At 39.1% G+C, this 14,348-nt stretch overlaps 2 protein-coding genes across 2 annotated transcripts in view; one reads left to right on the forward strand and one right to left on the reverse strand.

Moving 5' to 3' along the window:
- The window catches only part of BEGAIN (brain enriched guanylate kinase associated), a 146,206-nt gene that overhangs the window by 49,527 nt on the left and 82,331 nt on the right, over positions 1-14,348 (forward strand). The gene's annotated exons all lie outside the window — the stretch shown is intronic.
- Positions 11,841-14,348, reverse strand: part of SLC25A47 (solute carrier family 25 member 47) — a 209,402-nt gene continuing 206,894 nt past the window's right edge. Inside the window, exon 7 of the mRNA XM_085317446.1 lies at positions 11,841-11,858. The gene's annotated coding sequence lies outside the window, so the exon portion shown is untranslated. The remainder of the gene's footprint in view (positions 11,859-14,348) is intronic.

Here is a 14,348-nt window from a genome sequence, read left to right on the forward strand (position 1 = left end):
TTTTAGTCATTAATGCACTGAAAGAAGTTGTGGTTAAAGGAGGAGATGGATGGTTCTGAACCTTATCCAYTATATTTAAAAGCAAATTATCAGTGACAGCAGCTAGGTAAAATGGGCAGCAGTAGAAATCAAAAGACAGATTGAGGCACCAATCAATGAGACTTTCATATCCTTTTCTTCTTGTATGAACCACTAGCAGAGGCATTTAGCTGAGTGTGATAGAGCAGAAAAATTCTTCTGCCATGAGGAAAAACCTGAAGCATTTTTGTTGCCCAGTTGATAGCAGTGTGTTCCTGCCCTCCAGTATAYGTGCAGCATGCAACAGCTGGTGTTGCAGAACGCTGCAGGGTAGCACATAGACTCTTCCTTACAGGCTGGAGAGCTCAGGGTAAGAGACTGAGCAGGCTCTTYAGTAAAAGGGAACTTGAACTCAAGCTAGAAATAACTTTGCAGGAAAATCCTAGAAACATGCAAATTTAAGTAATTAGCTAGTTTTGTGTTGTGGTCRTTTGTGCAAGGTAGATACCTCAAACATCTCAGAGGGGATTAGACATTGGAATGACTTTACAGATCTGATCTTTAACATTTCCAGGCCTCAGTTCTCATCCATAAATTGGAGAGGATAGAGAGCATTTCCTCAGCCTAGAAGGACGATATGAACTAAGTAGATAACTGAGGCATCTGCATATAGTGACTATTTAATTCARATATAGTAGGTGCAGGAAAGGCATAGGAATTGATAGATTAGAAGTACTATAGCAAAGGAAAACTCAGAGCTGCAGAATAGCCATTGCATAATGAGTTAACATTTRCTATTCAAATCTACGTCATTAAGCGTTGGTGATTTACTTTAGCGTTCATTAGATCAATATGGTATTACAGTAGCTTCTGTGAAGCTTTTTCATATTTAAGTTATTCATTTGCTTTGATTCAGGGGAAAAAAAAAAACACACATACTTATTTCTTTGGGTTTTTTTTTCAATCTCTATCTTCTATCCCTATTCTCAGAAGTATTGTTTGGACTTCTGCATCATATACCACATTCTTGATATGGGTCTCCCATATTTAGGTGCTCCAATTGTTTAAAGGACTCTCCAGCTGGGTAACAAGACTATTTGAGTGCTAATACAGTGATTGTAAAGAATGGGACATCAGTTCCCATTTTAGAACATAAATCTTGGCAAGTTTGAATGGAGCACATTCAAATGGGAACAAATGGACATTTTAAGCATGTAATTTAAAACAAAATATTCAGCACTTACATGAATAAGCTCAGCAACTGCAATTCCCCTAGCTCAACATCTAAAAGCCTATGGGTGGCAGTTCCAAGCTCATAGCTGCTGCTGTGCATGTGCATGGAGGACCAGCCTGCTCTAGCAACCAGCTCCATGGTCAGCAGTGGGAACCCCACACTCCAGATCCCATTTTATGGTTCCAGCCTTCTGCTCTGCTTTTAAGGCACTTTCTTTACCTTCACACATCTGTATCTCCCAGATACCCCTAGCTTCTTGCTGTTCCTGAGAAGGAAACTATCGCAGACTTGCATCTATTCAGCATCGGGCTTGTGTACCTCCTAAGCAAGTGTATGCACTTATACACACATCCATTTCAAACTCCCACCGGACTCTTTCTAAAATACACTTTCAAGAGTTATTTCTAAATATACTGCTAAGCCAGAGCTGCTTGCACACTGCAATGCTAGCAGTAAGCTTTATCTTTCYAAGTGTGAGGAAGGAAAAAAGTATATTTGGGGTTGGAGAAAGTAATTTTTGGATCAGGCTGCTTTTCTCACAAGCGAGCATCTTGTCTGCTTCTGGAATTTTGCTCTAGCAGAGAGGGTGTCATGCATCCAATTAAAGAGATATTGGAGGGGGCAAGATTGGAATAAGAAGGAATATATGCTGCAGCTGCATTGGGAGGAGTCAGCTACAAAGCACAGCTGGGAGAAATATGATGTCTTTGACCATTCCTATAGTCATACCAGTACTGATACCATGAGAATATAGGAACAGYATGACTGGATCTTTTACTGACTGCTACAGTCAGGCTGCCTCCTTAATCTAGTATTTCTGTCTATTCTCAGTAGAGCAAGGGAATTTTACATTAACCTAAGAAAAGCAGAGTTGGTCAATCTTTCACTATGCAGCAGTCTCTTAAAGGCACTGAAAAGACAAGTATTCAGAGATTTTCCCCACCTTCCCTCCCATCAGCATTACACCACGCAGGCAATTCCCCTGTTCAAAGTCGGAAAGGACAAGCAGCTCCTCAGTGACCTAGCAGGCATTCACACTGCTGGACCCCAGCAGCTCTGCCTCTATCACACCTTGGGAGCATCAGCACTAGGGTCATATGACAGGAGAGCTGCTGCCAAACCCTCAGTGGAGGAAAGGAGCAGAAGGCCACAAGTCTAGTATAAACTATTCATAAAATCAAAGGAGAAAGAACAGCAAGAAACAAGCTAAAAAAAAATCAGAAATGTTGAGCTAGAAGATCAAGTCGGTTCATAGGTGAGGCATGAAGGGGTATGAAGAATTGGAGTTTTATCAAACCTTCCACCAGAAATTAAAAAGGAGTCCTGGAAGTCTGACATCATCTAACATTCATAACTTCGCTGTCAAATCCTTCCCTGCCCCATCCCACTAGGGAAACTACTTGTAAAGACTGATATTGGAACATTTTGTGGGCCCACTGGTTTTCAACAGGGGACAAGGAGGATTRTATAGGCTGCCTAAGGTGCTTGTGAAATCTCTATTCCTAGAAATATTCAAAATTCAACTAGACAAATACCCAGATCTGACGGACCTGCTTTGAGCAAGATGTTAGGCTTGATGACTTCCAGGGGTCTCTTCTAACCTCACTCGCCGTATGATTCTTTGAACCCGTAATCCAAGTCCTTTATACACTGGAATTCTCACTGTGGTGCTGGAGTTTGAAGGGCAAGGTCTGTATGAAACATGCATGTGTTTCACTTTGGTAGTTTTTATTTTACACAGTTCAATTTAGCAACATAAGTGTTTACTTTCTTCTCCCCCTATTAAAAGATGTCATCCAGCAGAGTAATTTCTGATAAACATCAAACTGAATCAGTAAGAGCTGCAGAAACACGTAATTATATAAAAAAAAGAAAGAAAGAAAAAAGAAAAAAAGCACACTTACCAAAAAGAAAGTGCTTCTATCTAGAAGTGATTGTGGCAAGCACTCTGTTTTCCATTAGGAAGTTTAAGTTATGGGCAGTGTTAGGAACACAGGAACACACATTCTTACTTTGCACTTAGGTATATTCATAATATTTGTACTTGTATACAGTTAGGTGACTGATTTCATGTTTATGCACACTAGTACTAGATTTCTGTGTATCCTTATGCTCAGGCATAAATTATGATGAGCCATTTAATGAAGTTTCGCCTGATTATTGTAAAGATGAGGAACAAATAAAATCTAACACTGGCAATACAACTCTAGGCCTACTGAGGTCAATACAACGCTATAACTAAAAAGCCATAATATGAATCTGATAAGTAACAACTATAGAAAAACACTGTTCTGTCAGGGGATCAAGGTATGGATTGCTTGACAMGAATAAGCAGGTAAAGATAGAACATAACTGAACGCAGCCTGTTTGGATATATTCTGGCAAGTTTCTTAACATTTCTGTAGCACTCCTCACAGAACAGCATGGTAACAGAAGACACTAACAGAGTTAGCAAACCTTTTTTAGGTTTGCTAAACCTGTCTCAAAGCAGTGCTATAAAGGTTGTAACATGTAGATYAGCTCAGAGCTAGGGATAAGAATTAATTGAGGTGTGATATTTCATTGTATGAAATTGTTTGTTGCTTGGAATATAATAGCAATATCCGTCTTCATACTAATACAAATAYTGTTTTCCAGTCATTTCTGCTAGCACTGCTAAGGTACAATCATTACTGCTAGTAGAGAAGAGACAGTCACATTTTACAGCAAAGATGTGAAGAATATGGTTCCAGGCACAGTTTAAGAACCTGCTACTGCAAAATAAAAGCAAAAGAACTCCCCCAAGCTGAACAAACAGGCCCAGAACAGATTATCACTAGTATATGCCATTTCAAGTTCAAGAATCCCTCAGAAGGCTTTACTTTTTTCCTATTGCCCAGATGTGCAGGCAAGAAATGTGCCAATTCAGGGCTATAAAACAGCCTGCACAAAGTGGAAAATGATTAAACATGCTGAACTGAATGCACTGCCCAATCAATAGGTCTTCCAGCACAGGGTGATCAGCATTTCCATCATTGTGTCATGTTTTMTCTCTTCTCACAGTAAGGTTTTCAAATATATTTCATTTTATAAAAGAAACATGTATTTCTAAAGCGAGTAAGAGGCTTCAGTCTCTTCCTAAAAAGATCTTACAGCAACACATCGATTTATTGTTGTGAGGAAATCTAAAAAAATTATTCTGCTCAACTGTCTCTGTAACTCTGACTGACATACCTCCTCAAAAGAAGCCTGAAATAAGTCCTTAGTTTGAATTTGGTTCCTGTTCACTCTACTTCACAAGAGTGAAGTTTCCCAACATCTCAATTTAGACTGAAAATTTTCAGTCTAAACAGCCTTGTGCCAGATTCATCCTACAAGAGGGAAGGGGGTTACTTGACTATAGCTCTATATGAATATCTTTCAGAGCATGGTGATTGTCCTATTAGGAAGGAAGTCATAATGAATTTCAAAGAGCAGGCTGAAAATAATAGGCACTGACGGAGGAAAAAAAAAAATGCATCAGTAAGTCCAATAGTCAATAGGACCGCTCAGAGCAAACAAGTACAGTCATTGACTGCCATTTTGAACCCACCACAGAGGACTTAACTTGGCCAGGGAAGCTAAAGGACTTTAGCACACTCTTTAATAAAAAGTCAGAACACCAAAAATTTATTCAAGATTATTTTGTGCAGCTCATGAGGGTACATCAGAAGATCAAAGCTTTTCCTTATGACTGGAAGGGATTAGATCCCACAGAAACTACCTGCAAGTGCTTTTCTACAAGGAAGAAAAGAAAAAAAAAAAAACGCAACAAAAACAGATTCCTCTTATCAGTTTCCCAGCCAAAACATGTTACTTGTAAGAAAAGTAGTCATATCCTGTGCTGCAAACACTACAGTAAAACAGAAGCCTTCCAACATTTGAAGCTCACAATGCATTCCACCTCCCCAGGCCTGCAGCACACTGCAGCAGAACGAAAGACACCTAGGAGAAGGAGCACATCAGCRTTGCACGGAAATTTGGAAGCACTAAGCTCTTAGCTCTGACCCTGACACTGGACTCGCCAAGTTCCTTTGCTTCATTTCTCTCATCATTAGAGGAGAGTGTGATGACAGCATTTGGAAAACCTCATTATATTGTTACTGTGATGATAAAGGTGCTAATAAAGGTTATTATAAAGTTGAGCGTGCTAGACAAACAGCATTACACCATCTCCTTTGGGGGCCACAGGAAGCAGAGTAATGGCAGCAGAAATCAACTAATGATTCCCATTTCATGGGGACAAATCTCCTAAAACAGCTGGTACAACTGACTTAAACYAGCACTAGCAGGAGGACAAAAGAGAGAAGTCAAACTCCAAATCCTCCAAATACCTCAGCTACCTGGAGGATTCTTGTTAAATCTCACTTATCCTCAGAAATTTTTTCCGGCAGTCTCCTCCCTCCCTCTCTCCCTCCACCTTGTTCTTTATAAGCACATGAGAGTTACGAAAGAGCAGAGAAGGAGATAAGTGCTTTAAGCTAAGAGGCAGCACAYGCATAAGAACAAATGAGCATGAGCTGAACAGGAATACATTCAGTCTTGCAGTTAAAAGACTATTTGTAACCATCAAAAATAGGTTTAAAAATTAAAATTAAATTAATTTTAAGAAAAAAGTGATCAGTTATTAAAATGGATTATATAATACAATAACGTGAAACACATACCCATGGCACAAGGTATTTATTTCCRCCTCATGTTATAGTAAGGTTTGTGAAACCTTGCTTAACTGTTACTTTTGCACCTTGCTTTCTGTTTAGATTTTTTTGTGAGATTTCATTAAGACTAGGTGAGAGGCTGAAGAAAGAGGAAAAAGGGAGATACAGTACAGTGGCCGAACAGCCTTGGGGAGAAGTTAAATCTTCTAGCACAGAGGAAGACAAACAACATAGCCCATAGCCCATTCCTCCTACGTATTAAAAGACAGAGCTGATATTCCTTCAGGCATGCATCCTTTTGTGAAAAATAGTTAAATAGACAATGCTATACTCATTTTAATAGCAGCAATAGCCTCATTTACTAGCCAGTATTAATTTGTTCCAAAAACTGTGCTTATAGACTGTTTTCAAGATTACATATTTGAAAGTGTTTCATTTAGTTTATTCAGCACTCACATACACCTAAGATGCTTCAGRGCCTCAGAAATACCAAAACTACATCTGTCTCGTTAAACAGAGAGGTTTCTTCTCCTACCACATGGTATATGTGTTGCTCCCATAAACAGTGATGAAAGTACATCAATTGAAAAAATAAAATAAAATCAAACTTAAACAAATACATTGCTTAATTAAAACCTCCATGCTTGTTATTTGTCACAAGAGAAACATTTTCTATCATTAACACTTCAGTGCTTCTGATACYAATTTTACCCAAGTTCCTGAACATGAACCTAACCTTAAGCACCTAAATTTGAAAACAAACTTTTACCTAAATTAGCATTCTAGAGTATTTCATACAAATGATGTCTCAGTATTGAGTTATTTTTCCAAGACTGCACATACTTAACGTATCCATAACTCAAATTTACTAAATACRGACACAGTAAATGAATGGGGTGAGGGACAAAACCCACAGGCATAATATATTCCTTAGTTTTAAAACAGTATCAAGTATCATTAACCAGATACTTACCTGATGCAGGTTTCCATAGCTKCAGTGAAGTAAATCCTATGACATARAGGTTTTGCCTAAGAATTCTGTGTAGAAGACCTTAGCTTTAAGTTTTACARSTTCTGACAGATTCCACAAGGACTCTAATTTAGGAAGCACRGGGTGAGCTAAAGAGCACGCTCAGCCGCTCATTTCCCACATTGCAGAGGGCAGGTGAGCTTTGCTTTCAGGCTGCAGCTGCCCCAGGTTACAAACACCTCAGCTGTGGTGTTTAAGGAAGCTTGAAGAYGTAGCAAAATGTTGAAGAAAGGGGTGTGTACACTCCATCTGTGTCCACATCACAGAGTCTCTATACTGCCCATCCTTCAACCTTTCTATATCAGTCTAGGCTCTCCCCAAACAGGGATTCCTCAGACCTTTCCCAACTGCAGTTCTTTTGGAGCAGCCCAYCCTATTGACTGCTAATGGCTTCCTTGGGAGCTATATCTCAAATCTTTCTGCAGGCTTCCCCAGTATTAGTGGTGACTCTCAAGAACTTTTCAGAGCATCCTCAGCATCCAGCAGGATCTGGCATCTTTCAGTTTCCCTGTGCTGCCTTCCTTGAGCAGCTTCCTTTCTTCAAGCTCAGTCTCCACAGCCTGTCCTGAGTAAGAGACAGGTCAAAGCTTTCCAGCAAAAAACTCCCATGGCCCATTACTTCCCCAGCACTTGTAGTGATTTTTCTGTCTGCGCTTTATTTGTCTTTAATGAACTATCTTTGTGTTTCCACCTTCTGAGTTAGCAGGCCTGTCCATTTACACTAAGAGCCGTTACATTTCATATGTATTTAAATTCAATTTAGGGAAATAAGAACAAGCTGTTCAGTACACATTATTCTGCAGCAGACACACTAATTTTAGAGTACATCATTTCCATTAACACATAAGAAAGGTTTGGTTCTTTATTCGTTTATGTAGTGCTTGATACGTACTAAAACACTTAAATAGAATGGATAGCTATAACAACAAGAAAAAAATAATTTCAACACTGTCAAGTGGGCTTAATAAATCTGGACAACTGCATTTTCTTTGCATCTACCTTTTCTGTTTGACTTTTATTACTTATTTACCTTGTCAGGTACAAAGGAACAGAAAAATGTTGGAATATGTAAGGAAAACTGCTGCCTACCATCCCAGAATGAACCTTGTATTTATAGAAACCTAGTGAGACCTTAGCTTGTTTTAAATCTTTTTACTCACTTGTAGAGCCATCATTCAATCTCAGGAGGGAAACAGAAATAAAACATATTGCTAATTGCAACCATACTGACATCAGCTTGCTAAGAATTCCTGCAGAAAATTACTGTTTCCTGTAATAGTCCAGAAGTGGAAAGAACCTGAAATTGAAGATCAGTGAGGTGAAGATGTAAAAATCTGTTTCATCTTACTCAAAGGAGTTAAACAGAGAGCAAAACTCTTCTGAAGTAAAAGTCTTTCTAATGCCAGGAGGTAAAAGGCTTACAAATAGAAATAAAATTGTGATTTTCCACAACCTTTAATGAAGCATTTAGCAAGAGTTGAAATGGTCACACAACATCCTACAAGACGCATAAAATCCACATTTGCTGTAATGAGCTTTTCCCATGCTTACTACTGRCACTCAATATATAAATTATAAATGTGTACAGCTGATGATCAGCTGAACACAACACGAGTTATTGTTAACGTTTTCCCTTTTTTCCTCTCAGTTTCCCATTTCTGAAGCCTTATCATGGTCTAAGTCTCCAAGACAAATCCTTTGGCTGGAATGTTTCTGAATCATGTTGAGAAAGAAAAGCAATGAAAAGAGGCCAATATCAGAGTATTCTAGCAGGGATTCTTAGCTAACTCAGGCCTGATCAATAGGAAGCATAGAGCTGAGCATCTACTTGGATTATTGTTCAGGAGTCAGAAAGTACCAGTTTATGACTCCGCCAGGAAGTAAGTACGTAATCTAAAAGTATTCAATCTACCTAAGCAACAGGATATGTACGTGTCAAGTCACAACCTTGACCACTAATTTAGTTCATAATTCAAAGAACTCACAAAATGTTGGAGAAGAAACTCATACCAAAAGTCTCGCAGATTCATCACCATTAACTTCAGCAGGGTAGCAATTCATCCCAGATATCAAATTGTGCCTTTAAGGCACATCCAACAAAAAGGAAATTATGGAACTTCGTTGCTGGATTCCCTGTGGGCTTTTCCAAATGTTGGCTGGTGGTGTAAGCAAAAGATAGGGCTAGGTGCCTATCCTTCCAATGGGAGCCTTGTCTTACTATCCAAGTACATTTCAGTGTATCTGTATTCTCAGAAGTTCAGGAACTGCTGTTCCTGTTGCACCTGAACACAGCAAGGGGAGAAAGAGAGTAGGATTTTGCCTTCCTGTTCCACTCCGTTCATTCAAAAGTCTATGGGGAGCAGTAGAACTCTTAAGTCTTATCAGAAAGAGGCCAAGAAATACAGATAAGGAGTGCACCTCAGCCAAGATGTCTGGAACTRTTAAAATAGATTACACAAAAACAAGACAGAAACAAGACACCAGGCATTAGACCGTGAAAGGATGTCACTTCTCTGCAAGGACATAGTTGCCAGTAGGAAGATCGCAGATGATACTGAAATAAACTTTACAAGGGAGGAAGAGAGTTAGGCGGGCATAATATTGTTAGAATATATTTTCAAGACAATAAATGGATACTCCTGTAAGTAGTCAAGAGCATTCCTGTTCTAAAGGTCTAAGASAGCTGCCAGAATTGAGCTTCATCTTCTACCTCTATAGCAATGGAAGAGTGCAGCTTCTTTCAGAAAGGAAGTGGGTATTCTGAGAGAAAGTGACTGCTGTTACTGAATTAAAAAATGATGCACTATATAGCTATGCTCAGCAGCAGAGAAATAGAAAAAATAAAAACATCAGGAAAAAAAATCCCAATACCAAGAGCTTAGATGTTTACCAGTTGCAACAGTGCAGCAGTTAGCATTTAGTCAGTGCAGCCTCTGTCACCTTCATCCAGGATAACTACTGCTCATGCAGAACACCAGTTTCAGTCTTCCTGTGATCTTGTGCTGTGCATAAGCAATACAAGGACATGAGAAAGTTAAATCTCTCTTAATTTTATACTCTTGGTTCTAATTAAGCAGAGGTTACAGAAGTGTAGTTGCTTTAGCTAGAGACAAGCTTTTGATCTGCCCTGGTTTAATCCAACACCTCCTGCATTTRCAGGAGCCGAGAAGTTGTACCTCTGGTCTGGAACTAGCAGGAACCTGAAGCTGATATTTTGCAAAGAGACAAAAAAGAAAAAAAAAATACTCTGCTACTAAGCAGTAGCACATTTCTGTGCTGATGTCAGGAGCTGGCAAAGGATGTATCTTTTAGCAGAGTCTGTGGGAAAGTTAGAGGATTGAGAAAGGGAGATAGACTTATGTGAGAGTGAAGGGAGTACAGYTTAGCATTAACAAGTTCACATTTTAGCAGCCAACCCCATTGCTTGACCTCTGCATCCCTAGTAGATTTGGTTATATGAGTCACAAGGTATTCTTTCCAGCTCTTTCAGGACTGGGCCACAGCCTCAATATACATAAGGGTGTTTTATAATGCTGTCTTCCAAAGTAGGAACAGTATTTTCAGGTGTCTTGGCCACACAGTCTTGCTGGGAATGCTATTCTGCCTTTCTTGCTTCATGTATGGTTCTTTGTTTTGTTTGAAGGGATCTGATACTAAATCAGGCTTTCTCAATTCCAGGTACGCACTGTAACAAGATAACAGCTTTACAAACCTCAGGCCAAATTAGCTATTAGTTGCACTTGGCAGACAATTTTAAAAAAATACATTAAAATTTCTGTTATTTCATAGCATTAGCTTATTGCACCTAAAGTAGCATACACTTGCTCTTCTAGTATCTGATACAAATCCTATTGAGGATTCACAAAATACAGGCGCTGTATTGACTCAAAAAAAAAAGAGAGATTCAAATCAGTTGAATAAGGAGCCTTGATTCTGTTAATAGCTGAATAAAGAGTGACAAACCACATGGTCAAGGCAACAAGAGCTACAGTATCAATCTCATTCCTAGTTTTGTCCAGTGCCAAGTTTCARCCAGAGGCTTGGAAAGTGTCTTTGCTCTCACTATTCCCATAGCTAGCTAGCAAGAGCATATCCTGGGAAAAAGTAAAAATGARCCTGAGTTCTCTCAGACTGGAACTAACCAGTTCCCCCTGCTTAGCCCTTTGAAAGTGTGTGCTGGGTCTTTGAAGGAAGCGACTGCAGCTACTGTGCTCTATGCTAGCTCTGTAGTGCTTGTCCATATGAGTTAGATGGATTTGGAGAACTGTGAATGGATCGAGCTCCTCCTGGGACTTACACCTCTTGCCTCTCAGATGAATCACAACAGTGCTTAGCAGCTTGGCTGCTCGGCTCCATGCAGCTCTGTGTCTGTTCAACCTCCCAGGGGACTCCAGAGTCCCAAATGCAGATATTTATAAGACTGGTTAGAGAGAACAGCCTTTCTGTATTCCTGTCTTGAAAGCAGGCACTTGCACTTCAGCCAGCTACTGCTTCAGAGWCAGTCCCACCCTTTATCCTTGATCCATTTGAGAGGTGTATTCTATATAATTTATTTTAAAGGTATACATAYGTTTTCTTTAATAATAGTTAGACATTGTCTAAGTTGAATAAAGCAGTCTCATGCCTATGACTCACTTATGTACACTCATGTACGTCTGGATAAAGACTAGGGTTGTTTTCTGCCGCAGAGACAGGTTTGGCATTCAAAAGTACAAAAGAGCACRTGACAGGAGTTAGCCAAACAGTAACAAGACTCACCTGAACACATACATTTTTTAATTGCTAAATAAGATATGTTCCACAACAGTTAATATTTTTAAAGGAATAATTCATTCCATTCATAATAGACTTAATTGTGCTCTGATTGCTCACACCTGGCTTTTTTTTTTTTTTTTTTGAACTTTCCCCCCCCCCCCAAAAAAAAGCATTTTAAAGCATAGATTGGGCCATGTGCCAGCTATAATATATGATTCAAGCCCCGAAATAAGTGGAATGGGATTTGCAGAGCCAGCTCTAGACATAGACAAAGTATGCAGTTGCTGGGGCAGCTGCCTGCTTTGCCTCTGCCAGAGACCTGCCACAGCTACTGCCAAGGGAAGGGATGTTGTGTGGAGGCTGATAACTGTTCATCCCTCTTGCAGAAGCAGTCGTGGCCYCTTGCCCTAGCACAAGCAGGAGCACCAAGCCTGCTTCTTCATCCCAGCATTGCCCCCTCTCCTGGCAAGAACAGCTTGGCCCTCACCAAGCCTCAGTTCTTCGCTGGGGTGATAAAATTCATCCTGGCCTTTACCTCTGAGTTCTTGTCTGGTTCCTGCATACTTCTGTTTTCAAAGTATTAATTGATATTTGCCTAGTTTAACATGGTATTTAACCTAATGAAGTAATTTGCAAATCTTCCTGTCAGCCAGTCAGAAACTTAACCCCCCCMAAAATCTGAGAGTATTGAGATGTTTTTGTGTATCTCAGAACTGTCATCCCTAGATATTCTCCCTTCTAGCCTTGTTACTTGAGACTCTCCACTCAAGTGACCCCACCAGGATCTTTGTCTCATTTTCTTCTAAAAGAAAAAAAAAATCTTAAAGTCCCATCTTGAGATACAGATTCATTAGACATTGCTGTCCCCCAAAATCCTGAGAGATTTTCCCTTCTTGGATAAACTGATAGTTTAAAGAGATGAGAGGAGCAAAGAGTAGGAGAGCAAGTCAAGTGACAGAGAAGTGARCTGATTTGCTCTAAGTTGGAAGCAGTTGGGAGCCATTGCTTTTTTGACATACCCAAGAGTCCAATGTAACTGTTCCTGGCATAGRTAAGTGTCTTTAAAAGGAATGCAACATAGTCTAAGACAACAAAAAATCTGTTCTTTATAATGGAAGACACATACAACTAGAAAAAAATCAATTGCAAATAGCACCATAGAGCTCACAGAGATGGACTGAGATAACCTTTATGGGTATACAAGGGATAAAGTCTATGCCAACTAACCCAGGCAATTTCATTGAGTTATTTCCTTAGAGTTACAGTCAGTGATGAATAACTTCTTCACTAACAGCAGAATTTAGCCAAAGGAATCTAAATCTATCACAGACAGGCAGAAGAGGGTTACTTGACTGGGTTTCTGAGCAGTCAGAAGMAAAATAATTTCCAAACTGGTCTAGTCTCTCTTTTTATTTTTTTTAATTAATTCCTTCTTCTAACCTAGCAAACTGTGTTATGCAAATGGCTCAGATTATACTCTAAGGCAGTTGTTTATGTGCATATTTACCAATTCTCTAGACAACAGACTTCTGAAGCAAATCACTCAGTGCTTAGTTATCTCAGCAAAAGGGATGTAGAAATCTATCCCCAGTGAAAACACTCATTCTCTTCAGGGGTGAAAGATAAGGGTTGGATGGACAAACTAGAAGAAAAATCTGAGGAAAAGTAAAATACTCATAATTTCTATTGTTTTTAGTCACCTGGGAGCATCTTCTGGGAATRTATCTGTATATATTAATGTATCTGTATGATTACTCTGTAATCAYAGTATTCTCAATTCAAAATACAAGTGCTCTATTGCCGTGCATTTCTATTATAAACACATGAAAGCGTTGGACTGATAAATRGATTGCTAGTAGAGATTAAATGACAAATTTACTAGCTTCATCAGGTTCTGAAAGGTGGGGTGCTTGACACTAGCTCTCTCTATTAGATTTCTTCCATGTCTGACCTCTGCAATTAGCAGTACTGGTTCTATTCTCACAAAAGTACCAATTTACTTGAATGCCACTGAAGGGAGTAAGATTTGGAAGGGCTGAGGCCCATTATTAGAATAAATCTATTGACAATAGCCATTTTGTAAAAAAGCAGTTTAGGAAGAAAAGACATTTAGGAACATGGGATATTTTGGAACAGTTATCTGCAGTTTCAGGCAGCCACATACTCTGTCTTCTAAGTAGTTTTCTATCTGCTACTTTTATTGGAAGCCCATTTCAGAATCATATTGTTCTATCATCAGCAGTTCTTCTAATTTCCAACAGAAAATGTAAGCAGGGCCAGTTTTATTTACTTGCTCTTACGCTGATGTTTTTCTTTAGACAAAATAGATTTCCCTCCTCCGTGTTATGTTTAAAAGGGCAGCCGTATTCCTACTTAGTCTTTCTTTTCTTGGTCTAATCAAGACCAGCTTTGCTGTTGAGTTCCTTTTTCAAGGTACTTCTTCAGTCTTATAAAAAGCCTAAGATATATTGAATATAATTCAGCRTAACCATCTGGAGTGAAAGGAATATAATATGTCAGACTTAAATGATAACTTTATTCTACTGACTATGTAAAACAAGTGTCATTTTAAAAAGAACAATTATAGTTCTTTCAGATTCTCTGGAGGTCCCAGACAGCTCGACAGTTGGAACTG

This window comes from Rhea americana, unplaced genomic scaffold (assembly GCF_003343005.1).
Source record: "Rhea americana isolate MKP2758 unplaced genomic scaffold, rheAme1 scaffold_5, whole genome shotgun sequence".
Taxonomy (NCBI): domain Eukaryota; kingdom Metazoa; phylum Chordata; class Aves; order Rheiformes; family Rheidae; genus Rhea; species Rhea americana.